The sequence below is a fragment of the Pipistrellus kuhlii genome, unplaced genomic scaffold (assembly GCF_014108245.1).
Source record: "Pipistrellus kuhlii isolate mPipKuh1 unplaced genomic scaffold, mPipKuh1.p scaffold_m20_p_5, whole genome shotgun sequence".
In the NCBI taxonomy this organism is placed as follows: domain Eukaryota; kingdom Metazoa; phylum Chordata; class Mammalia; order Chiroptera; family Vespertilionidae; genus Pipistrellus; species Pipistrellus kuhlii.
The window spans coordinates 7,806,150-7,832,069 of NW_023425551.1; the positions used below are offsets into that span (position 1 = coordinate 7,806,150).

General features: G+C 40.2%; 1 protein-coding gene across 1 annotated transcript in view; it reads left to right on the top strand.

Moving 5' to 3' along the window:
• SLC35F1 (solute carrier family 35 member F1) overlaps positions 1-25,920 on the top strand; it is a 263,938-nt gene that overhangs the window by 161,148 nt on the left and 76,870 nt on the right. The window lies entirely within an intron of this gene.

A 25,920-nucleotide genomic window follows, 5' to 3' on the forward strand; every position in this document is an offset into this window, starting at 1 on the left:
GGAAAGCATGTTAAGGGGCAATTGCAGTTTAAATCCTTAGGCTACATCTCTGGAGGGCATACTGCACAGCTTTATGATTAAACCACTGGATTTAGATATATATTTTTCTCTACGACCCAGAAATAGCCAAGAATTTTTCTCCAATAGTAACTATTGGCTATGAAATGTGCATTGAAAAATAATCATTAACAACTTTGAAGGCAATTATATACCTTAATAATAAGTAAGGATATATGAATAGTTGTATGTATACTTTAAAAATATATATTTTTATTGATTTCAGAGAGAAAAGGAGAGGGAGATAAAGATAGAAACATCAGTGATGAGAGAGAATCATTGATTGGCTGCCTCCTACAACCTCCTACAACCTGCCTCCGCCCCCAACTGGCGATGGAGCCTAGAACCTGGGCATGTGCCCTGACTGGGAATTGAACCATGACCTCCTGGTTCATAGGTCAACACTCAACCACTGAGCCATGCTGGTTGAGCTAATAGTCATACTTTTAAAAAAAAGTAAATTAGATTTATTGTTTAAAGGGTTACCGATGTCCCCTTTATCCCCCATTGACTCCCTCTACCCCATATCCCACCTCACCCAGTCTTTTATCACACTATTGTCTGTGACCATGGGTTATGCATATAAGTTCTTTGGTTAGTCTCTTCCCACCCTCACCCCGCCTTCCCTCTGAGATTAGTCAGTCTGTTCTATGCTTCTGTGTCTCTAAAGAAATGAATATAATAGTCGTACTTTTAAAAACTTTTATAAGAACTGTATATTAGTATTTCATTTTTATATTTCCTTATTTAGATTACCATCCAGAATAATATTGCTTAATTATAATGATTTGGCCACTACTAGATTTTATCTTAGAGGGAGAATAGCAATGAACAAGTTGGGACTGAATTCTAGTTTGACTTTGGATTTCTTTAAAGTATTGAAGAAGCTAATTTCATTGACTTCTCAAAAATATGTGTTATTGGTTAGCTTGTTTTAGTTAGCTCAGTACAAGGAGTATGGATAAGAATAATAAAATTAAATTTAACACGATTTTGCAATACTTTAATTTTACCAAAAAAAATTCACATGACAGTGGTAAATTTATCTTCTCTGTGGCCTTGAGAACCAAACATTCCAGATGAGATGGCGAATTGTAACTAGTCTTTGAGTTCTTGTTCATCTTACTTTCCAGGGGTTCAGGAATTTAATAAAAACCTGCATCAGGACAAAAGTAAAATCAAGCCATTCTATGTAAGTCACAAAAAGACACAGTAAAGCTTAAAAAACTTAATGTAGCAAAATAATAATAATAATACCTTCTATTGAACCTTGTAATATACCAGGCATTATATATGTGAATTCCTTCTTTTATTCTGTAATACCTGTTATTACCCAAAAATTTATAAATGAGAAAACCAAAGCTGCTCCAGGCTATAGGACTAGGAAGTAGAGGCCCACCCTGGGGCGAAGGCTGTGTGCCTTCATGACCCACCCTGCCCACTACTGTGGGAGGCAAGAGGAGGAAGGAGAGATACTTTCCAGCAAAAGGAGGGTGTTTGCCTTGAATTTCAAAACTCTAATTAAGAAACAGCCCTTGGTGCAAGGTCCAGTGAGGCACAGCAACGAAATCAGGAGGATGTGGTCGAAGACTTGGGTGAGGTGGGCAGGGTATGCAGGGAGAGGCACAGGTGGAAGGAGGCTGAGGGCTGGGAGCAGCAAGAAACTGGGGGGTGCAGGTGTGGGGTGGGGTGTGCTCTTTGGAAAGAAGACTGAAGAGGGCCTGAGAAAATTCTGTTCTACCCCAGTCAGCGATGAAGAAAATCAACTTCCAAAATGCTCTGTCTGGACATGTTTTCCTTAGTCTCATGTTATCACTAAATTTGCTGACATGTCTTTATTTGGGTGTTTGCTCATAATGTTTGTTTCTTTTAATCTTCATCTTTAGAGATCTTAATAGGCTGGCAGTAAGCTAACATCTGGAAATCAGCATCGTAATTGCATTAATTTTGTGGGGGCTGCTTCAGCACTATGTTCTAGAAGCATACTAATCTCTTGCTTCTTTCACCTCAGGATTTGGGAGGGAATGAGCAGCAGAGCAAAGGGAAGGGTGGAAGGTCTGGTGTGGACGGGAGGTGCTCTCACAGCCAGTTTCCCCTCCTCACCCATTGCTCCTTGACCCCTCTCCACAGAGCTTTTTAGATTAGGACACATGAGGGCAAGAACTCTGGAATATATGTATAAAAAATCTCATTTTCTAATTTTTATCATACAATCTTTAAACAGTTATGATCGTTGTCTGTGAACACTTCAAATGTGTTAAGGGTGATGTGATTACAAAAGCCTTGTGGGAATTTGTCCCCAAACTATTCTTTTTATCAAATTTGCATTGGACCAATGATCAAAGACTCTGAAGCAACACATTCCAGTAAAAATTCTGGTGTAACTCCAGTTCAAACTGGAGTTTTGAATTTGTTCCTAATTATTTATTAGTCCCTGCAAAATTTGAATACCATCCTCCTTAATATATATATATATATATATATATATATATATATATCCTTAAATAAAATTTAAATCTGTTTTTCTCTTTAATTAGAGCTAAGTTTTTATTCCAGATGGTTCTAAAATTCAAAAAAATCTCATGTTCATAACAAGCAACTTCAGTAATAACTGTTGTAGGAAAAAAAAATACTTCAAAAAAGTAGTTCTATTAACATTGTCTCCACTTTGAGAATTTAGGTAGAATTTAGATAGCTGTTACTTCTTTGTATGCACAAAGTAGGTCTTCAGGAACTGTAAAGAAAAGTCAGTACTCCTCCTGTGTCTTTCCTTTACTCTCACGCTACTACTACTACTACTACTACTACTGCTGCACTTATAACACTTCTGATACCAGATGTGGGGAGGTTTTTCCCACATCAAGCAATTCTGCAGCACCAGCTGGGTGTCCCTCAATTTAGCATAATTCTGACACTCTCCACCTGGAGAGAGTGAAGGGCTCAGTTCCACAAGACTGCCCTCTCACTCCAAATGCCAATTGCTTCTGACCAATGGGCTCTGTATAAATTGCAGCTTCCCAGGACCTTCTTCTTGGGCATGGTTCATTTCCTAGAGTCTCTCCACCCAGAAAATAAACTGTGGGCCAGTTTATCAGGAAAGGGTGTGATAAGAGTATAGATGAACACACAGATGGAGGAGATGAGTAGGGCAAGGTATGTGGGACAGGGTGTGGCGCTTCCATGCCCTGTCTGGATACACACCCTCCTAGGACCTCCACATGCTCACCAAAGTTCTCTGAACCCTGTCCTTTCAGGATTTTATGGAGGCTTCATGACATAGGCGTGATCGGTCATTAGCTTTATTGCCAGCCTCTCACCTCTCTGGGGAAGCGGGGAGTAGGATTAATAATTCCAAGCTTCTAATCTTGGCTTGCAGTTTCTGGTGACCAGTGCCCCCTCCAGGAGACCACTAATAGTGATATCTCATGAGAACAGAAGGCATTCCTAGCACTCTGGAAATTCCAAGGTATTTAAGGAACCTTGTGTCAGGTGCTCCTTGTGTTCTCATCACATAGGAAATGACAAGAGTGTTGGGAATTCGGTATCAGAAACTGGGGGCAGAAAATATATATTCCAATATCCCACAGGAATATAACTGAGAAAGTCTAGTGAGAGTTTAAAAAATTTACGTATTTGCCAAGGAAATTCTCAAGAGGACTCTTTTTTGCATGCCTACTTTTTTCTTAAAATGTCATGTAATTCCTCTAGCTGAAATTGGGAAGCAGAGAAACACAAATGCAAAGACTATAAACAAGAGGAAAGAAGAACAGGCTGGGTCTGACTGAAACCCAACTTGTTCTTCCATTTGTGTTGTAGGAGCAAGAGATGTGACAGGCTTTTAAAAAAACAAAGGTGAAAATTAGATATATTTCTTATCAAGAAAAGAATATGTCATCAAACTGTTTGCCCAAAAGCTTCCTTTTATCAACTGTTACAAGAATCCTGCTGATTCTTGGAACTACTTTCAGAGCTTCTTGAATAATAAATACCCATGGTTCCTCTTTTGGCAATTTGTAACTTCTGAGTGTATATGAACCACAAAGATTTAGTCAGTAATTTCCTCCTCCTTTTCTTCTTCTGCCAGCTTTTCTCAGTTCTTGTTTCTATAAATCCTTTTTATTTTCCCATTTACAATTTACTCAGTGATGGGGGAGGGAAGGATTCTGGGGGGAAAACAGGATGCCAAGGGAAAAACAACAACAAAAAAAACTTTGTAATTTCTTGTTTGTTTGTTTTTTTTTCTTTCTTTTTTTTCTTTTTTCCCCTCTCGTCATGGTAGTAAAAAAAAGAAGGTGTGTGTGTGTGTGTGTGTGTGTGTGTGTGTGTGAATGTGTCAGTAACGTAAACATGATGGAATGAGAAGTATCTGTTTCTTTTTATATGTAGACCCTGGAAATAAAAGAAAATGTTGTCACCATTGACCATCTGTAGATATATTCCTGGTGACTGCTGTTTCTACAATTTTTTCATTGAAAGATATTTTTATAAACTCTTCCACTTTCAAATAAAAAACAAGCTTCTAGCTAAAAGCAATTTGATAAGAATTGAATGAATGTTGCTCTCTAACAAATTCTTGAAACATAGACATTATGATATTTATTGAGTCATTTTATATATTTCTTTTTATGATTGTGAAAATGAAACAACTCTCTAATAGCACTAATGGAGCACTTATAAAAATATCTCCATGTGTAATCCCTGTTGTTGTTTTTTCTAAAGAGAGTACTGAAAAGTAAATGCATGCCTTACTCTTCATGAGAAATATTCTCTTGTTGGATTACATTCCGAAAGACGGAAATCCTAAAGGTCTAGTTCAAATTTCAGTTCTAAGAGGGGAGGCTGAAGAAATGAGCTCAGGTATTTCAAGCACTCACTCTCTCTCAGCTCCCTTACTCACCATCTTCCTTTTCCAATTCATATACTCAAGTAGGGCAGTGAGAAATGAGAGAAATACAGAAAAGTGACAGCCTTGTCTACACACAACAGATGGATGCAGCTCATGGCCCAATGGTCCAGTTGCATAGCCCTCAGCATTTTAAACAAATGCTCCTCTCAGTATTCATGTCAAAAAAGTATTCCTCCTTTTGGTGGTGGCTGGGGAAGCATTAATCAGATGGTAATTGTTGCCTCTTCTCATGCAAGTCAGGCTTCCCACTTGTGCTCAGCAGACACCCTACACTTTCCTTGTGTGTGTGTGTGTGTGTGTGTGTGTGTGTGTGTGTGTGTGTGTAAATTAATTTCAGAGAGGGAGGGAGAGAGAGATAGAAATATCAATGATGAGAGAGAATTATCAATCGGCTGCCTCCTGCACATCCCCCACTGCCAGGTTCATGGGTCGGTGCTGAACTGCTGAGCCACGCCAGCCCAGCTAACACACTACACTTTCTGCAAAAGAACGTATAAACTAAATTCTCAATTACCAATGTTGCAAGTTTAAAATATCAATGTAATTTGAGAGATGTAGGATTTCATATAGAATAATAGAGACCTCTCAGAGAGCCACGCAGAGTCCTAGAAACCAGGACCTGGCATTTCAGTGTGCTGACTCTAGAGTTAGCTGGAGATCTCTCCTCCCCGTTCAGGTCATACTGCTCTCCCTCTTGATCCTTCGCCCCTTTCCTTTTATGGGATTTTCTTTGCCCATTCCCATTGAAGTACATGCCAGAGCAATGAAAAGACTTCAAGCAGGATCCAGGATTTTCTGAGCAGAAGCCCAAGTTCTGTTCACACACAGCTCAGTTTTCAATTTTCTGGATAACCTTGACTAAATCACTGAGAAGGGACTGTTAATGGATTGGCAGAATAGGGAGCATTTGGCAAATGTAAATGCTGAATTATAACTCTCTTGGGAGTCTGGGGGGAGGGGGATATTACTGTCACTTAGTTAAGTCTAGTGAGGCAGTATCTGGAGCCTTTTAAAAAGTCTCCTTTGCCCTAGCCAGTTTGACTCAGTGCATAGAGCATCAGGGTGCAGAATGAAGGGTCCCGGGTTTGATTCCAGTCAAAGGCACATACCTAGGTTTCAGGCTTCCGGCCCTGGTTGGGGTGAACAGGAGGCAGTCAATCAGTGTGTCTCTCTGTCTCCCTCTCCCTTCCACTCTCTAAAAATCAATGGAAAAAAATATCCTCAGGTTGAGGATTAAAAAAAAAAAAATCTCCCTATGGGAAATTACTCCATTTCTATTCCTTGTTGGCTTGCATTTATTTTTACTTCTTAAGTGTGATTGGAGAGTTCATCCCCCACAGTATAGAAGGGTTGTACCTCAGGGTTTCTAAGATTCATCCTTAGTAGACACCCCATCAGAATTATGCTCATGTTGTCAGGGAAAGGAGAAGAAAAGGGGGTGCGGCAGGTAGGGGTCTACATACAAACCACGTTGGGAAATAGGTAGAGAAATATCACAAGAGAAAATTAGAATCCAGTTCTAGCAAAACTGCCTGCCATGTATGGAGCGACCAGAACTCTCCTATGCTGTTGCTGGGGATGCAACCTTCTACCAACACTTCGGAAAGCAGCTTGGCACTCTCTTACAAAGTTAAACAAACATCTACTATCATCCAACAAACATTCTCCCAAGAGAAGTAAAAACATCATGTCCACACAGAGCTACAGTATATGCAAACATACATTGCAGCTTTAGTCTCAATTGCCGCAAACTGTAAACAACCCAAATGCTCATCAACTTGTGAAAAGATAAACCATTTGTGGTGAATTCATACCATGGAGCATACTCAGCCATCAAAAGGAATAAGGTATTGAAATATGGGTTCATCTAAAGAACGTTCTGCTACATGCAAGAAGCCAGACGTGCAAGCGTACACACTGCACAGTTCCATATGCAGAGTAACATGATGTTCTGGAAAAGGCAAAACTATTAAGGCCAGGAAATAGGTCAGTGGATGCTAGCATCTGGTGGTGGAAGGAGGAGATTGACCTCAAAGGGACACAACAGAGCTTTGAGGCGATGGAAATGCTCTATAGATCTTGATTGTTGTAGTGGTTGCATGACTACATACATTTGTAAAACACTCCAGACTTTATACTTCAAAGAGGTGAATTTTATTACATGTAAATCATGCTTTAAAGCACTTGACAAACAGGGGGGGGGAGAGGAAGAATTAATTGGCTGTCTACTATCACTCCTTGTTTGCAGTGATGAAATAATATATCCTTGGGCTCAGTTTCCGATATATAGCTAGTCCCTCAGTCACTTTCTAATATTCAGATGTCCCATCATTATTGTCATGTGCTTTTAGACCACAAGAATGAGTATAGTTTTCTCCCCAAAATGTACCTAATCAAGGAACTTGCTAGTGGGAACTGTTATCAATCAAACTCGTATTCCATTACACTTGAAAAATTATAAATATTTCGTGTGCGGTGCTTATGGGTAAATCTGCACTAAGTCAAGTCTCCCATAGTTGTAATCAAACTTGTAGTATCCAATAGCTTCTGTCCTGTTTGTGTGAAAGTGAATCACAAGTAAATTGATACCTCACCCAGAACCTTCAATATCACTTAGCACAATAAGTGACTTTTAGATGGAAAGAAAATGAGATGAGTTTGCACATCATCTTAATGAATCTTCATGTAAACTTACAAGAGCACACACATACAGAGTGTACATCTCCCATTCCCCATCCCATGTACTTTATTCATGGATGCCCCATTTCTTTTATTTCAAAGGGCAGGTAAGCTTGGAGGGAGGTATTGTCTCCCTGTTTTATCTGGAGTCCGTATTGGCTGTTAATTCTGGAAATCTTTAAGCATTCAGCTCGCCAGGCTGGGAGCTGGCATAGAGCAGGACTCATTACTGGCACGCTCGGCGTTCATCTGGGAGCGTGAAGGGTGGTTACACGATGATAACTGTATTGCCTGAAGAAGATAAGTCCCCTTCTGCCAAAAGAGTGCTTTGTGTGTAATTAGTGTAAAAATTTCGAGGGATGGAGTTCATCTTTACAATTGTCTTTTCCCTTAAAAAGAATTATAATGGAGGAACAAAGCAGTCCCTGCAGTGAATTGAATGGCTTTCTCTAAGTTTTCATTAAATCAAAGATTCAGCAGTTAGCCATCTTGCAGACACCATTGCAGTCTGCAGTGTGAGATTTGCTTCATTTTTTTTTATCTTCACAGGATTAGAATTGCATTGTGATTCTCTCAGATCAGAATTCCCTGCCTGTGCAATTTTTGCACATCTGCTTTCATTGGTTTCCATTTCTGAGATTTTTGATGGACCGGGATGAGAATCATGTAACTCACCAAATTTAGTTGTATTGCTTGCCTTCTGTCTACAAATTGGAGTGACTGGGCTCCTTCAGTGATGCATGTGAGGCAAAAAAAATTAGAGGAAATGACTTCCAAAAAAAAAGAAAATGTGATCAGAATATATGTTTCTGGCCATGTTTTACTATTGGCACTTCTTTCTATGTATGAAAGAGAATGCATATTACTTTCTTTTGCCTTCAACTGCCCAGTTAGTCATATCTAAGAAGATGTCTATCTTTAAGAATCATATTTAGGAATTATGACTTAGATGCATGAAATTAAAATATAATTTTAAAAAATTAGGGTCAGGCCTTTTCTGTTCCCCAATTCAATCAAAATTCCAGAGCCATTGAGCCATCCCAGGAAATTTCTGTAACTTGCCTGTGTTGTATTTCTTTATTCTGCAAGTCAGGATGATAATAACTGACTTAGAGCATTTGTGTGGACTAAAGAAGGTGGTGTATTTGGAAAATTCCTAGCACAGTGTCAGGCATATAGAAAGCATTTGATAACCACTGTGTTCTGCCATCATCAGCTTTAGTTTTGCCTAATAAATTCTGATTCTCCTCTCTAGCAATTTGGATTTTACACATGTAACCCTTAATGTGAATAAATTCTACCACAAGGACCCTGAAATTCTTTAGCCATATTCCAGCATTTAAAGTTTTCTTAAGTAGTCGCTGGATGTCAGAGCAGGCAATGATAAGATTCAATATATATATCCCATTTTTACCACTAAAGCATCTAATGTGAATAGGAACCCACAGATGCAAATATCACACTATCACAGGACTAATTCTAGAATGTACTAGCCTACATCCCCTCCCTCAGGGTATGGAGGGAGGCTCCTTTTTCAGAAACCAAGCAAAGGGGCCGAAACCAGTTTGCCTCAGTGGATAAAGCATCAGCCTGCGGACTGAAGAGTCCCAGGTTCAATTCCAGTCAAGGGCATGTACCTTGGTTGCAAGCACATCCCCAATGGGGGGTGTGCAGGAGGGAGCTGATCGATGTTTCTCTCTTATTGATGTTTCTAACTCTCTATCCCTCTCCCTTCCTCTCTGTAAAAAATCAATAAAATATATATTTTTTAAATAAAGAAACCAAGCGAAGGGAAACAGTGGACAGTGGATACCTAGAATCTGATCAGGAAGAGCCAGAGCCACCCTTCTGCTTTCAGGCGTCACTTCACTCAAATGGTCCAAACGATGCAAGGATGGAACAGGAAAGGGAGATGCCAAAGGAAAGGAGTTGACAGAACAATTCCCTAGGCTGGTGCTCGCCTCAGAAATGCATCTTTGTCCTAGCGCTCTGAGCATGACTGAAATCTGAAGGCAGACTTGCTTCCCACCCTTCCTCTCCCCTTGTTTTTGTGGGTGTGTTTCCTATCTCTGTTTCCTCTCTTCACCCCGGCCTTTTCCTGCTCAGACAGGAAATGGGAAGAGGTGGGAAGAAAAACACCCCCCAACCCTTTACTGAGATAGGACTGTCGTGACAAATCTAGACCTTGTGAGAGGCTCTGGATTCAGTGAAAGCCATGCCTTCAGATAACCCCTCCAGTTGCTGTGCGTGGCTCTAGAGAAGGCTTGGTGCACAAGGTCACCAATTAAGATCAAGTATGTTGCAAACTAAGCTTGACTACCCTTTCCCCTGGAAGTCTTCTCTCTATAACACACAAAGAATGCATCTGCGAACAGCAACCTACTCAGTACACTTCCAGAAAGCGAAGCAGGTCCAAAGCAGCTGGGGAAATCACGTTCCATTTGGCCTGCTGACTGAGGCACGTTCCAACTGGAGAGGTCGAAGAAAAAAAAGTGTAGTCTGACCAAAGCTGGGGGGTGGGGAGATGCATTTCTGTCCCTCATAATTTTCATCAAGGAATTAGTTCTTGGGACAAGGACCCTGGACACTTTAGAAGACTCTATCTTTATAATCATAGGAATTCTTCAGATGCATTCCCAGAAGGAATGTTGGGTCCCTATTTTATACCCCAAATCCCAGACCTCCGTCAATTATTTGGAATAATTAGTGAGCAGTCTGTCTGTTTTAAGGGCAACCATAAACCATAGTAAGAAATCTATAAGCAAAGATGGAGCTTTCAGTGGAAACCATAGTAAGAAATCTATAAGCAAAGATGGAGCTTTACTTAATAAACTATTGCATGGACAAGAATTATCCTTGGTTCAGTTGATTCAAAGAATCTCGCTTCCATATTTTGACAGGGTAAGAATCTTTTTTCTATCTCAACATGGAAAAACAAAGTGAGCGTGGGGAGAGGGAAAATTAAAAATAATCCAAGATCAAAAAGAGCTGAAAAATGCCCTGAGAGCACACAATAATTGGGTCTACATGGCCAGGGAAGTGGCTGCCAGCATGCTATCCTCCAGATGAGAAGAGGGGAAGGCCATGTTGTCACAGATCATGGAGCTCAATGATCGTGATCCACTGTCCCTGACCGTGGGACCCTCGTTCCGCAGGAAGTGCGCTCTGCAGACAAACTCAGTGGACTGCTGGGGCCTCACCAAATCCAAAGCAGCAGGTTCTATACCTGCAAGCACATTTCAACTATTGGCTCAGTGAATGTCAGTCGTTGAGGTTGAAATTCCCAGCTGTGCTCAGGACCGTTATAGCACAGCTTTGAGTAAGCTATTGATTTTAAACTTTTTTTTCAGACTGAAAGAAACTGAGTTAAATCACTCAGAAGCCAGCAAAGAATTCATCTTCTAAAAATAAAGGGACTTGGTAATGTCTTTTGAACAGAGAAATGTGTGGGCAGAGCTTATGTAAGTGGGATAAATATAGAAGTCTGTGCAACGTTAAAACTTGTAAATTATTTACTATATAGATAGAAATTTAGTAGATCTCACCCTCTGGATTCTATTGTTTTGACATCAGATATACCTGACAGGAAAGACACTGTAAATATCTTCCTATACTCAGAATGTCTCTTAACTGATGGAATCAACCTGGTGCACAAGCCAGGATGCAACCCATTCCTAGCCTGAAGTTAATTAATTTTAGTTCTGTCCATACTTTATACAGAACCTTCTAGAAGTCTCTGGCCTGATTGCATCTTATTCAAATTTTTATCTAAATTTAAGTTATCTTACCTTACTCAATCACTCCTTTCTCTTGTTCATACATTAGTTCATTCATTTAGTCAGCCAATATGTTTTGAGGGTCTTCTTCTATTAGATACCCTACTGCTACACATAAAGGGTGCCTGACTGAGGAAAGATCACCTCTCTTCTCCCACCCCTCCTAAGCTCACAGACAAGGGGAGGAGAGTGACAGGTAAAAAGTACCTGTAATTTCAAGAGTACAGATCAGAGGGCTTTGCTTTCTCTTGTCTTCATCACACCTTCATTCCAAAAGAATTTACTTCTCAGTCCATCCGCCACCAATCCTCCCTTCCCCAGTTATTTGCAGCAGAAGGATTCATCACAAGCGGTTAGAATCAATGCATTTTGCTGTTTCATGGTCTTCCCATTGGCCTTTCTTTGGTCATGCACCCTTTCTTTGCTCCAGACCTTGACTTTGTATTAAGAAAGGGGACAGCTGTTTCTCCATCCCTGCACCAGCCCCACCAGTTTTCCTGGGAGAATACAGCACAGACATCACCCACCTTCTTTATTTACATTTAGCTGTGGTGACTTCTTGGCTGATAGGCTTTTATGAGCTAGAGCAATTGACCATATTTGTGTTTATTAGTGACTTCCAATTCCCTCAAAGGTCTCTTCTCTTTTTACAAGCAGTGACATAGGGATCACAGGTCTAGTGACTAACTTAAATGACCCCTGTATGTACTGGCAAATAATTCTTTGCTTCTCTGGCTTTATCCCTTTAAGAAGCCTTAACTCTTCTGGGATGTCCCTTTAGTACTTGTTGTTACAAGAACCTAAACTTTTCCCAAGTTTCTAATAAATCCCATAAAATATTAGAAACCGCAATAATTTAGTATTATAAAGTGAAAGGTAACAGCACAGTGGAGAATATCAGCGTTCCTAAGCTTTATCTCCATACCTGACAGAGGAGAAAGACTGTCAGCCACCTACTGGGACTCTGAGCATCTGCAGAGGAGCAGGAAGAAAGAACAAAATATCAACCTCTTGCTTTTGACCAACTAGCTCAGCTCATTTCTTAGCAGAATGCTCCGTTCAGAAAATATTCAGCACCTCACTTTCAAGGTATTTGGTTACCTTTCGTAGGATTCCAGAGGGGTCAATTAATTGTGTATTTAATAATCTGGGTCACAATCTGGACAATTTCCAATTGTCCCAATTAATTTTCAAAAAGAAATACAGATAAATATCCAACAAAATGAAGCAATGATTATAGTACATTTGATGAAACCATTATTGTATCTTATTAACCTTATACCAAAATCCCCGATATAAATCTATTCATGGCTTCATCTGAAAATGAGAAAAAGATATTTCTACCTAACAAGTATATCACCAAACACAGGAATGAATTCGCTGTGTGTCCCATGCTTAATGTTTAAACACATCCAACAAACTAACTTGGGCAACTCACATCATCTCTAGGATTGAAGTTTCATTGGTTGTGGAATATATTGGCTGATAGAAAGTTGATTTCAGTTACATTTCACAGATATTTATTGAGCCCCCTGTGGACCAGACACCACGTGTGATCCTTTTAGATGCTCTCTCTCCATCCCCATCAGCTCTAGCACTGCCTACACCAACCTACCCATCACCTCTCACCAGCACCGCAGCTGCCATCTGAGAACTGCCCTGTCTCTGCCACCTGCCACACACCACACATTCTTCACTGTAATCCTTCTTGCAAAACTTTATTTGCTCCAAGCAAAGTGAAGTAATCAACCAACTTGGATGATTATGTAAATCTCGTTTACTTACGATTTATATTGAAATTAGGATTTTAAAAAACAGTTGTAGGAGAAATTGGTTAAGAAAATATTGATATGAATATTTTCCATATCCATTGAAATCAATGGGTAATTCTTGGTTTCATCCTGTGAACCAAAATAAGGTCTTTTAATAAGAATTCCTAGAAGCTCAAACCAAGAAACTAGAATGTTGCTATTTCTGATTTCTAATTAACCTTGGTGTACTTGAGTAAAAGGGCCCAAAGATGTAACATTCTAAGTTTTGTTCTCTGAGAAGGATGTCTTTAAAGTGCAAGCCAAGTTGTCCTGGATTTCTGAGTGGGAAACATTGATCCTAATATAACAAATAAACTTAATATTTTAGGTACTAGTTTTATAAAAAATAACTTTGATTGATACTGTGCTCTCTATCCAGCATAATTGCTAAACTCAAAGATTTCTATTAACCTCTTAATGTAGAATTTATAATTAAAATCAACTCAATTTAGTTGAAAGTTAAAATAAATTGAAAAGCCTTAATAAATATTCTGGTTAAAAAATCTTTGTTAGACTGCTTTTAAATCTGATATCTACTTTATAAAACTGCTAAATACTAAGAAAAAAACATGAAACCCCCCCCAAAAAAATCTGAAACAATATTTGAAGTAACAATGTTATAACCATTTTTAAGATTTATTTTTATTTTTTAAAATTACACAAATAATGCATGGTTATAGACATTACTTGTTAATGTAAATATAAACATTGAAAGTACAGACATAGATACTTTTTTTTTTATAACAGAGATTATGCTTTCCACCCACCACATAAATCCCACTCTCTTCTTCAAAGGAAAATCTTTGCTAATTTTTGTTATTCATCTTTTGCAGCACTTTTTATGCATATGCATTCACAGACATTACAATGTGTTATTCATGGAAGTGCTAGGAAAAATACATACTGGTATTGTTCTGAAACTTGTTTTTTTTTTTCTTTTTTTTCTAATAATATATCCTGGGAAATGTTTTTATCTCAGTACATGTGCATTTACTTTACAGTTTTAATTGCTGTCATAGTATCAATAAACTCGCAATGAGTGGTCCTACAGGTTGTTTCCAATTTTGGATTATTCCATTTATTTTATAAGAAACATCTTACACATATGTTAGTGATAAAATGGCACCAGAATGTTACTGGACCTCAGTTCAGCAACCTAAGTACTTGAATTTAGCAAAGAAAGAATTCAGAGCCAAAGAACTTAAATTATAAGAGAAAAATTTTTTAGAAAAGGTGAGCCAGCTGGGCTGGGTGGGCTCGGGAACCCAGTTACAGGGGCAAAATAAGGGCCCTTGGAGCTTAGGAAAGAGAAAGCGTGAGAGAGAGAGAAGGGGGGGAGGGGGAGAGAGAGAAAACGAGCTGTGTTAAGTCTTGAGGGTTTTTATTTGGAGGTCTAAGGGGAGGATCTCAATAGAATATTCATCAGCTTTCCAGGTATGTCATTCCAGAGTCACAGTCTCTACTAACTGGTCAGGGCAGCATATCATAAGTCATTGCAACTGGTTCTCATGTCAACCTTGGTGTCCTCTTGCTGGAGCTGAAACACAAACACAACTGAGGCCTAGGTGTTTTCTTTAGTGCTTAATGCTTAAGGGAGTGGTCATGCAAGGGATTCTTATAGGCCATTCTTTGGTCTCCTTGTTCCTCCTCTAACAGGGGCTGCTACATGACTATGATATGAAAGGTCATGAGATCTAAATTGTATGACCAGTGATATACTAGGATAAAGATCACCCTGGGAGTGAGGTCCCACCCTACAATTGTCTGTTGCTAAGCGCCCTTGGCTTTCCACCCTGGTGATTTCCTACACTGCTCATGCCTGTCCCACTGCCTACTACAAATGTACCTTTCTATACATGTGAGAGTATCTTGTAATTTAGATTTCTAAAAATTTAAATGCTGAGTCAAGGGGCATTTTCAATATGATTAATATCTATAAATGGCTCCTCCCCAGGAAGTATTACCAGTTCAAAAGCCTACTAACCATAGAGAATATGTATTTCCCCACTTATTTCTGAGCATTGGATATTATCAGTAATTTTTTGTTGATCTGAAAGTTAAAAAAATATCTTATTGTTTTAAATTTTATTTCCTTAATTACCAGAGAAATTAGCATTCTTTCCTATTTATTGACAAGATGGAGTAACGTTTAAATCCTAAAATAAAAATATGAAATGATAATTATCCCTCCCACTGTCTGTTCTTGTAAGAGTAAGTCTCAGTAGACTCTTTTCCTTCTTTCTTTCACTCACTCATTTGTGTTGGTCTCCACATGAATTAATACAAAGAAGAGAAAACAAATGAGCTCTGTTATAGCTTCTCCTGGAAGAATGTCACTGCCAGAGCATCGTATTAATGCTGTAGAAATTGATATCATCCATAAATCTTTTATAGCAGTCCTACAGGCCTGGTGCATGGATTTGTGCAATGGTGGGGTTTGTCAGCCTGCCCTGCACCCTCTCGCAATCCGGGATCCCTTAGGGGATGTCAAAGAGCCGATTTCAGCCTGATCCCTGCAGGCCAGGCAGAGGGACCTTGGTGCACTGGGCCTCTAGTATGTATATAAAATCTTTGGTTAATCTCTTCCCACCCTCCCTCCTCCTCCTTTCTCCTTGAGATTAATCAGTCTATTCCACGTTTCCATGCATGTGTGTTGAGTGTCTGCCCCCTGGTGGTCATTGCTCATCATAGTTACTGGCTGGTCAGCTAGTCGGCCAGTCGCTTGGGCTTTTATGTACATAAATAATTAGTAAGGTTATTAATGCTACCCAGACCTAGCTTTCTTTACTGCTGTAAACACAGCTTGTGATCACATAAATTACATCAATAATAGTCCTTTAGGGCATCAAGTATACCAAAGCACTTGTGTCATTTTAGCTGGGGTTTAATCAGAATCTTCTCATTAAAAAAAAAACAAAAAAAAACAAAACAAAAACTTTTGCTTAGAAAACAGAGTATGAGGGAGATAACCCTTGGGTATTCTCCAATATTTAAACTTTGTATTCCAGGGAAGGTTTTACTGGTTTGGATGTGCCTGGGAAGAATAGTTAGACAAGAAATAGAACAATTTTAGCCAGTATCAGTGCAGAATTATGCCTATCAGCCAAAGATATCCTGCCTATTTCAGCAACTCATTGTCATTTACATATGCTTTTCTTCCCTTTTGTGGCATTTTTATTAATGTTAAGTGAGTTTTTTTTTTTTTTTTTTTTTTTACTGTATTTGCTTCTTATCTGTTCTTCAGAAAGTAATAAATGTGACACAAAAGGAGGCCCCAGGGTTCCTAAATCAGTGTAAATGAGCAACATGGTTTAGATGACTGGTGTGGGAGTCCGGTCAGTAACATTATATTCAAGGATGATATGGTTATGTTCTTTCCTAATACAGGTCAACTTAATATCGCCATGACTCAGATTTTCTGGCTGATAAAAATGGGGATGAGTATCAAATAAAAATTGTTTATTCACATATATTGATTATGGTTATATTATGTGCTCAGAGATGGTATCATTACAATGTTAATCTCTTTGATAGTTGAAAGGCCATATTCAATTGTATTGAACTTTTATAGGGCCAGCTATTAATTTACTTAAGCCATAGCTCTGAATAAAATCAGTCCAGAATGAGCAAGACTTTCTGAAGTAACAGAAAAAGTCAATTTGCTCAGCATGGATAGAAACTGACAAAAGAGAAGAGCACAACTAAATAAGGGAGAAAGAAACAGTGCACCGTGAGTTTGGTTTTATGCACCGTTTCAAGTACCAACCAAAGAAGGAAAAGAAAGGAAATGAAACTATACAATACAGCTACATTATTTTTAGCCTTGAAACTACTGTGCTAGTATAGCTCATTTTATAGAGAAAGTGACTGAGGCTTAGAGAAATTGATTATCATTATATAGTGGCTTCTGTTTAGGATATAGTCACATCACTCTCGCTCTAACAATAAAATCATAGTGTTTTTTTTCTGAGCCCATCATAAAGCAAAGGAAGAAATGTAAATATATAAAATGCATAAAATTCTCTCTGCAAGAGAGAAAAGATTCAGAGCTGCTTTCATCCCTTGCAGAGTGACAGGAGAAGAAATCCACAAAGAGAGAAATGGGAAAAACCAAGGGGAACAATGTAGGTTTTAATGGCCACGTGTGAGCTCCCGTGACAGATTCTAATTCTAAAGGACCCCAGCCACAGAGCAGGTCTCCATACACCTGCAAACTGGGCCCCATGAGCCTTTGCCTGTGCTGGGCAGGCAGGTTAAGTGCCACTTTTAAAGCCTTCCCCCACCGCCCTTTGCCTCCTTGCTTCCTGTCTCACCCAGGTAACCGTCCTTTGGTTGCAGTCCTGGGGCAGGTGGGTGTTGAATTGTCCTTTGCTCACTTTTATTAAGTGTAGATGTTCTACTACAATAGCAACTTTCCCAATGCAACTCAAGTATTACCCCAAAGCGGAAAGCCACAGCTCATGGCTCCCCATCACTGCTCCCTGTGCCTTCTGTTCAGAGCCCTTGGCTGTCTATACTACTAAATATTAGCAGCTCCTGCGACTTGGTATTTGGAATTTTGACCTTTCTGTGAAGGATGCCAACTGTCCCATCTTCTTCCCTCTTTCTGCGCCAGAATGTCCCACTCCTCTGCCTCCTCCAGCGTCTCTCATCAGAGGGCCTTGCGTTTGGGGCCCAGCTGTTTGCCTGTGTGTGTGTGTGTGTGTGTGTGTGTGTGTGTGCACATTCAGCTTTGGACCTTGTGTTTCTACAGCTTCTTTTTAAAAAGGTTTTTCTGTCCTTGTACTTTGGTATTTAATTCAGCAGACCATCTCATTTGCATGATTTATTTTTAGTGCTGTTTTTTTTTTTTTTTTTAACATTTAAAGTGAATTTTAGCATATTTTATCTTTCTCATTCGCTTTTAAACAGGGAATCCCAAATAGTTTAAGGAGAATTCTATGAAGAAAAACAGATGCCTTTTTAATTCCACTATAACCTAAACATAGAGAAAATTCACTGAGCCCCTGTGAAGACCCTCTTCAAACCCTAGTCAACTAAGAGGCAGGGCCTATAAAGAAACCCAGGCAGTCAGACAGGAGATTTATGCCAAAGATTTCTCCTTTATCTTGTTCCCAGGGATTTTCAGTACCTTGCGAGTAGATTTGTGCTCTAAAAACCCAGGTCTGTGATTGACACATAATCAGATTCACCCCTGGTGGTTCTGCAACTCTGTCTCTTAAAACTAAGCTTGGATAATAACAAAATCATTTTGAACATTCTCCTTAAGAATGTTCTTATGGAGAGCCATAATAAAAAGGCTATGCCCACATTACCAAACATTTTAATGAAGACTTTTTAATGCAGAATATACATGAGTAAACGCATTCCTTTCTTTCTGGATAGATATTAAATTAATACTTCTTGGTTAAATTCATTTATCTGCCTCCCATACCTGTGGACAAAGCTGGCTGGAAGCAAGCTTATCTCAGAGGTTTTGAGACAGAGGCATGGCTTGACTTTCCCTCTAAACATAGGTTTGGTGGTCAAGACCCTAACCAGCTCCCCTTCAATACCCTGTTATACATAATTATTAACCAGCCTTTATAGGGGTTGAAGTGGTAGTTTATTATTGAAATATTTGAATTGGCTGATTTCAATAATTCTATAGCCTATGAATAAAGTGTTCCTCTACTTTCCATTCTTTATTTAGTGTATTTTGCCAACATGAGCCCCTGAATCATTTTATGTGTCTGGAATCCAGACAATGAGTATATTCCGGAATGATCACATTAGAATTCTAGCTGTATGGTGTTTAGCAAACATACACATACACTGAAAAGATTAAAAAAAAAAAAAAGATTTAAAGTAAAACAATGAAAAAAAAACATAACTGGAAAAACACTAACCAAAAAGAGAGCTATTGTGGCTATATTTTATTTAAAAAAACTTTGATAAAAATATTTCTTAATGATAAGGAGGCTCACTACTTATTGATTTAAATGTTTAATTAAAAAAAAGAAAATCTTAAGCTTGCAAATGCTAGTAAAATAATTCAAAGTAGATTTTTAAAATTGACCTATTGGAATGGCATATTTTTAAGGCAACTCTAAAAAGTTAATAGACCAAGAAATATTGTAAAGTATGTTTGCTAATTTCATTTATTTAAAGAAGCAACTTTTGACTTGGAGAATTCTTTCTATGTCTTTGATTTTATTATTTTCTTCATTTATCCTGTATTATCTCCTTCTTTATTCTTCCTTTGGACTTAATTAATTCAATAGAGTACAGAATAAACCCAAGACAATAAACCCATGAAAAAGCAATTTGAAAACAACGAAGAGGTAAATAGATGTGGGTGAAAATTCCATATTATTCATTGCTATTAAATGACATTGTTGTTTTCATAGCACAAAGACATTTATGACATAATTAAACTTATATAAACTTATCAAAGGCCTCTACTACAAAATAACCTTGATAGAACTTTTTCATGACCAAATTTAATCCTTAAAGACTATTATAGTAAAACGTAGATAATGCTCATGATTCTTTGTTCAGGAGAACTCCTGATGCCTATTAATCTTGAACAATGCTCACCAGGGAGGATTTCTCTTTGGTCTGACTCTAGAACTTGAAATATCTCTCTCAGAATCTATTGAAAAGTAAGAGAAACTCTGAGGCTTTGAATGCTACAGTCTGTCATGGTAACTCCAGATGTCTTACAATGGTACTAGCAATAAAGGTCTCTATTTTTTTAAGCTTACCAGCTGGCTTTGGAACTCATGAAGGATAGCAAATGATTGGATGGCACATGTACTAGTATGTGTATTTTATGGCCACATTTAAAAAAAAAAAAAAAAATATATATATATATATATATATATATATATATATATATATATATATGTTGATTTAAGAGAGGAAGGGAGAGGGAGAGAGAGATAGAAACATCAAGGATGAGAGAGAATCATCTACCGGCTGCCTCCTACATGCCCCCTACTGGGGATCAAGCCCACAACCTAGGCATGTGCTCTGACAGGGAATCGAACCCTGACCTCTTGGTCGATGCTTAAGCAAGGAGCCACACTGACCAGGCTATGGCCATTCTTGGGGTACAGCTGTATTCTTTTCAGCCTAGATGCACCAGCGATGGAATCAGCAAGAAGCAGAGCCGGAATCCTTGCTGCTCTGAACCCCGTAATTATTTCTTCTTTCCTTCTCCTCTTTCTAGTCTGGGAGAAATTTCTTTCTTGCTTGGGTCAGTAAATAGTGCTATTTTGTCCTTTAGTTATTCAAGACTGTCTATCCCAAAAAATTCTTCTTCCAGTAGCCTCTTCTGCAAATTACTCCTTAGGTTTGATGCCTTGGAAAATGAAAGCCAGAAAGATTTGCAAAATAATTCCACCTTGGTCCTGACACATTTCCCCTGAGGCAATAAGACAGAAAGCTGGAGAGCAGTTTGAATTAGTGGGAAGAATAGGGAGAAATACAGGGAGAGCAAAAGGAATCTCAAAATAGTATCTAACCACAAAAATCAAGAGGAAATGAAAATCAAGTAATGTGAGCAGCTCTCTCCTCCACACAGTGACTTTGATTAGATGTGCCTGGGAGCATTTCTAGACCCGTGCAGGGGCCTTGTCCAGCTCCAGGTTGTACCTGGGTTATTCTGTTTGTCATAATGATTTGTTAGAATTGTTTAACACAGAAGTGACAAACTGGCAGACTATAGGCCACTTATGGATTGTAAATTGTGCTGTGTTTGGCCCACACAATGTTTAAGAAAATTTGAAATCATTGGAAACATTGAAAAAGCTAGAACATTTCACATAAAAATATGGATTTTTAGCTTCTATTGAAAATTACACCTGGCGATAGTAAGGCTGCCTGGCTGATGGCAGCAGTCCCGGAAGTGAGATGTGGTTTGCCCCTGGATAAGATACACACCCGCCAGCTGGCCACAATGGCTAACTGGTGCTCACTGCACAGGCACTGAGTTTGTGAGCACTGGTCTGAGTTTGTACATTTAAAATTTTGTGAGTGCAAGGATTGCATCTCTCCTATTTGTTAGAGCGAACACGGTGTCTGTACATATTAGGAGTAAGTACATATGGCTAGAACGAATAGATTAAAATTCCCCTATGCCAAAAAATAAACCCACCACATTTTATTTTTACTCAGCTTTGTTTTGTTCCCTCCCCCAAAAAAGGGTTTGACATATTTACATGACAGCTTTATTCTGCCTCTCATCTGCAGTGTACAAAATCAAGCAGCATACATGTTTTGTTTTGTTTTTTGTTTTTTAAGTAGCATACGCTTTATCCTCAGTGGTCTCATGCTAGAGGACATACATAAAGGATGAAGTTACATGGTTTCTATGGCTGCCTGAGTCACCCTGTCCAGAGCAACAGCTGCTTTCTGTACACACACCACCACCACCATCACCACTACCATCACCACCGGCACCTTCACCACCACCATCACTACTGCCACCATCACCATCACCACCATCACCTCCACCACCACCATCACCACCACCACCACCATCACCATCACCACAGCCACTGCTACCATCACTACCTCCACCACCATCACTACCTCCACCACCATTACCATTACCACCTCCACCATTACCAAAGCTAACATCATCCCCATCATCACCATCACCATCCCCACCATCCCACTACCACCACCATTACCACCACTTCTATCACCATTACCACCACCATCACTACCTCCACCACCACCACAGCCACCACCATCCTCACCATCATCATCCCCATTCCCACCATCACCATCACCATCTCCATCCCCACCATCACCATCACTACCATCCCCTCCATCACCATCACCACCATCACCACCACCTCCATCACCACCATCATCACCACCACCACCTCTATCACCACCACCATCACCATCACCACCACCACCACCACCACCACCACCACCACCACCATCACCATCACCACCACCACCACCACCACCACCACTGTGCTGCACCAGCACGGCGAAGGGTGAACCTGAGTGGAGATTGTGAAGGATTAGAAAAAACAGACAAGAGAATAAAAGCTGGGTCTCAGTGGGACGCTGCTTCTCTAATGGAGAGACAGTGCCATAAACTACAAGCTGTGTATGTATTTTATAACCAGATTCCACAAGGCAGAGTAAGGGCATGGTCAAGATGTTTACAGCATTCTCGTGGGTTTTCATCCTATTCAATTTCATGCACCTGAACTCTATCAAGCCCACATCACTCAGACATGTGAGGTCACGTGTTCAGACCATAGCGTCAAGCTTACAGCTACAGCTGTTGGCTATAATTGTGCTGGGAGGGCTCTGCCCTCCAAGCTGGGACTCACGTGTTTCCATGAGAGGACTGTGCCCTCTCATCAGTCTGAGTCTTGAACCTGTCCAAACACTGTAGTTGCTCTCCACACACCACCATCACCTGCACCCTGTAGTTACCTTCAATGCATGTTTAATGTCAGTCTCCCCATCTAAATGTGAGCTCCAGGAGAGGAGAAAGAAGTTATTATTCCATTGTACCCCCAAGCCCCGCACAGAAAAACTGTTATTTAAATCCCAGACGTTTCCCAGAAGCTCAGTTCCAGGGCATCAAAATAGACTCTCCTTCAGCCTCCTTTATCTCACCCAGTGCCCAAAGCTCTGTGCAGAATTCTTCATTCCTGTGCTATCAGCTAAATCACCCTGTCTTCTCCCCTCTCCTCAGTCTCCTGTTTTCTCTTTTGTAACTATTCCTAAGACAAAATGTACTGTGAAAGAGTCTGCTCCTTTTCAACTAAGACATACATCTTTTGTTTAACTCTTCATGGCGCTAATTCAATAAGCAGTTGTTGAGCTGCTTTTATTTGCTAGGTGCCCAGTCAGGTGCTAGGCACAGAAAGGTGTATGAGACCAGCAGCCCATATTATGTAAACGAGGCCACGAGTGGTCCATTCTGAATAAAGGTGTAAATTCCTGTCCCCTAGACGGCTGCAGGCTTATGATGTTTCCTGGACAACTTGAACCAGAGCCAGCTTGCCAGGGCTTTGGGCCATCTGGTAGAGTTGGCATGGGCAGAGAGATAGTTTCTATAGACTCCCATTTCCCTCCAGACACTTCCACCTTTTTTCCCATATCAACCCCATTACTGGCTGTCTCTCTCTGGCCATCTCAGCCAGCGGCCTTTGTGAAGTTTTTATTTCCTTTGTGTGCGAGTTGGGATCTGCTCACTGCCCGTGTTTTCTGTCACTGAGTCAAAATCCGTTAAATGAGATCATCGATGTATTAGCACCCTGCACAGAGCAGTCTTTCCGAAATGCCAAGATTGAAATTGCTTTTCTGTCAGATGGAGCTCACCTTTCTTACTCTCACCAAGTTCGCTGAGACTCAGCTCTTACAAATAAATGCTTTCTCATAACAATGCAGGTTTGAAATGTTCCTCCTAATGCCAAATTCCCTTCCTCTTCCTTATTGAGAGAGAGAGAGAGAGAGAAAGAGAGAGAGAGAGAGAGAGAGAGGAAAACAAAGCAGTTCTCTGAGCATATAAAGTGGAAAGAAAGCAACAACAAAAACAAATTGAGTTTCTTTGCACTCTTTCACCTTTTGGTCACGAAAGCCTTTCTTTCGTGATAATGAAGTTCACACACGGTGCTGCTGTGGGTTTTCTCGCTGACAGCCTCTCCGTCAGGTTCCCCTAGCTATCCGGTGTGTGGGAGGCTGCAGGGGCTTCTCCCGAGACTGCCTGCAGCCCACTCAATGTACAGAGCCCAGTGAGTCATTTCCATTTTAGAAGCATGTTCATCTAAAAGGCGCCTGAGCCAGAAATCGGAGTTTTCTCAACCGAGAGAGTTAAAACTAGTCTTGGTTTTAGGCAGAAGAGGAACTCTTCTCCCTCCTGACACATAAATTATTCTCCAGCTCCACGCCAGGAAGACGACGGAGGTCACTGACCCTGGCCCCTGCCCCTGCCCAAGACAGAGTTGTTCCAAGAGTCACAGCAAAGATTCCGATTGCCCAGTTCCTCTGGGACCACAGCATCATCTAATTCACATTGTGTTAGTCCCTGAGCAGTCATCTCTTTCCCAATAATTTAATGCTGGATCTTATTGCTAACGGAAGTGTTAGCAATCAGATCCAGCATTTAGATCCATATAGGCTCCCAGACCCAGGGCGATCTGCTGGTGTGGTCTAATTCACATTGTGTTAGTCCCTGAGCAGTCATCTCTTTCCCAAGAATTTAATGCTGGATCTGATTGCTAACGGAAGTGTTAGCAATCAGATCCAGCAATCATATCCATATAGGCTCCCAGACCCAGGGCGATCTGCTGGTGTGGTCTCCGTCCAGCTCCTAAAGAGTTGTTCCAAGAGTCACAGCAAAGATTCCGAGTTGTTCCAAGAGTCACAGCAAAGATTCCGATTGCCCAGTTCCTCTGGGACCACAGCATCATCTAATTCACATTGTGTTAGTCCCTGAGCAGTCATCTCTTTCCCAAGAATTTAATGCTGGATCTGATTGCTAACGGAAGTGTTCATGCCACGGGAGTGCTTAGAGCTTGATATAGGCTCCCAGACCCAGGGCGATCTGCTGGTGTGGTCTCCGTCCAGCTCCTAAAGAAATGATTCCCTTTCTGCCGGGATTGCTGTCACTTCTGATTGGCAGAACATTATTCTGTGTTTCCACTGTCTTTCAAGTTGTCTTCATTTAAGAAAATCACAGGGTGAGAATAACTAGACTTCTGGATGAAACCCCTTCAGCTTACAGGAGCATTGGTAACTTTGACATGTGAAAAACAAGTTCTCAGTGTACCTTAGTGATTTCCCCTGGTAACTGAATTAGCCATTTGCTCCTTTCATTTTTTCTCTCTCTTTTTTTTCTTTACTTTCTTCCCTTCCCTCTATCCCTTCCTGTCTTCCTTCCTCATTTTTTTTTTTTTATCGTGTTTGGCTCTTCAGGTATCTAGAAACAAAATGATATGGGAAATTTAACATGTTAGAATTTTTCCCTTTAAAAAATTTAACTATTAGCATAATTAGCTAGTTAGTTACAAGTAAAGGAAGGAAGCAAAGGGAATCAGACATTAAACATCATAAACTAGGGAGCTGAGTCACTAGGAAGCATTCTTACGGGACTCCTTCATCCTTTGACCCAATCCCCCATCCCATAACCCCAGAGAGGGCAGGAAGGGTGTGTTACTGACCATTAGCAGAATGATGAAGGGGAGGGATGAAGCAGCAGGGGAATTTGTTGGCTGGGTGCATGCCAGTAAGAACCAGGATGGCAATCATAAAGGGGAGGTGCCTGGCCTGGGGGAAAATCCTTTTGGATAAGGGACACAGAACCCTGGAAAGTCTAAGAAATGGATTGGTCATGGGGAGAGCCCAGTACAAGCCTGGGAAGGATTGGGAAATTGGTTGGTTAGTTTGAAAGAGAGCTGTTTCTTCCCATGTCCAGGTAATACACTATAACCTAAGCTTAACCGGAGCCTATGTCCTGGTAACACCCATTCATTCTCCAGTTCATTGGTGCACAGCAGCCATGAGGTCCTAGAGGCAGTCCTAGTACCCTCTGGGCCCCAACACAGGCTCCAGCATGCGGGCCCAGCAGCCATGTGGGGTGCAAGCAGGGGCCAAGCCCGAGCCTGGGCACTAAATAGGGCAGTGCAGGGAGAAGAGTGCGTGCAGTCAGGAACACAGGCTAAACTAGTGG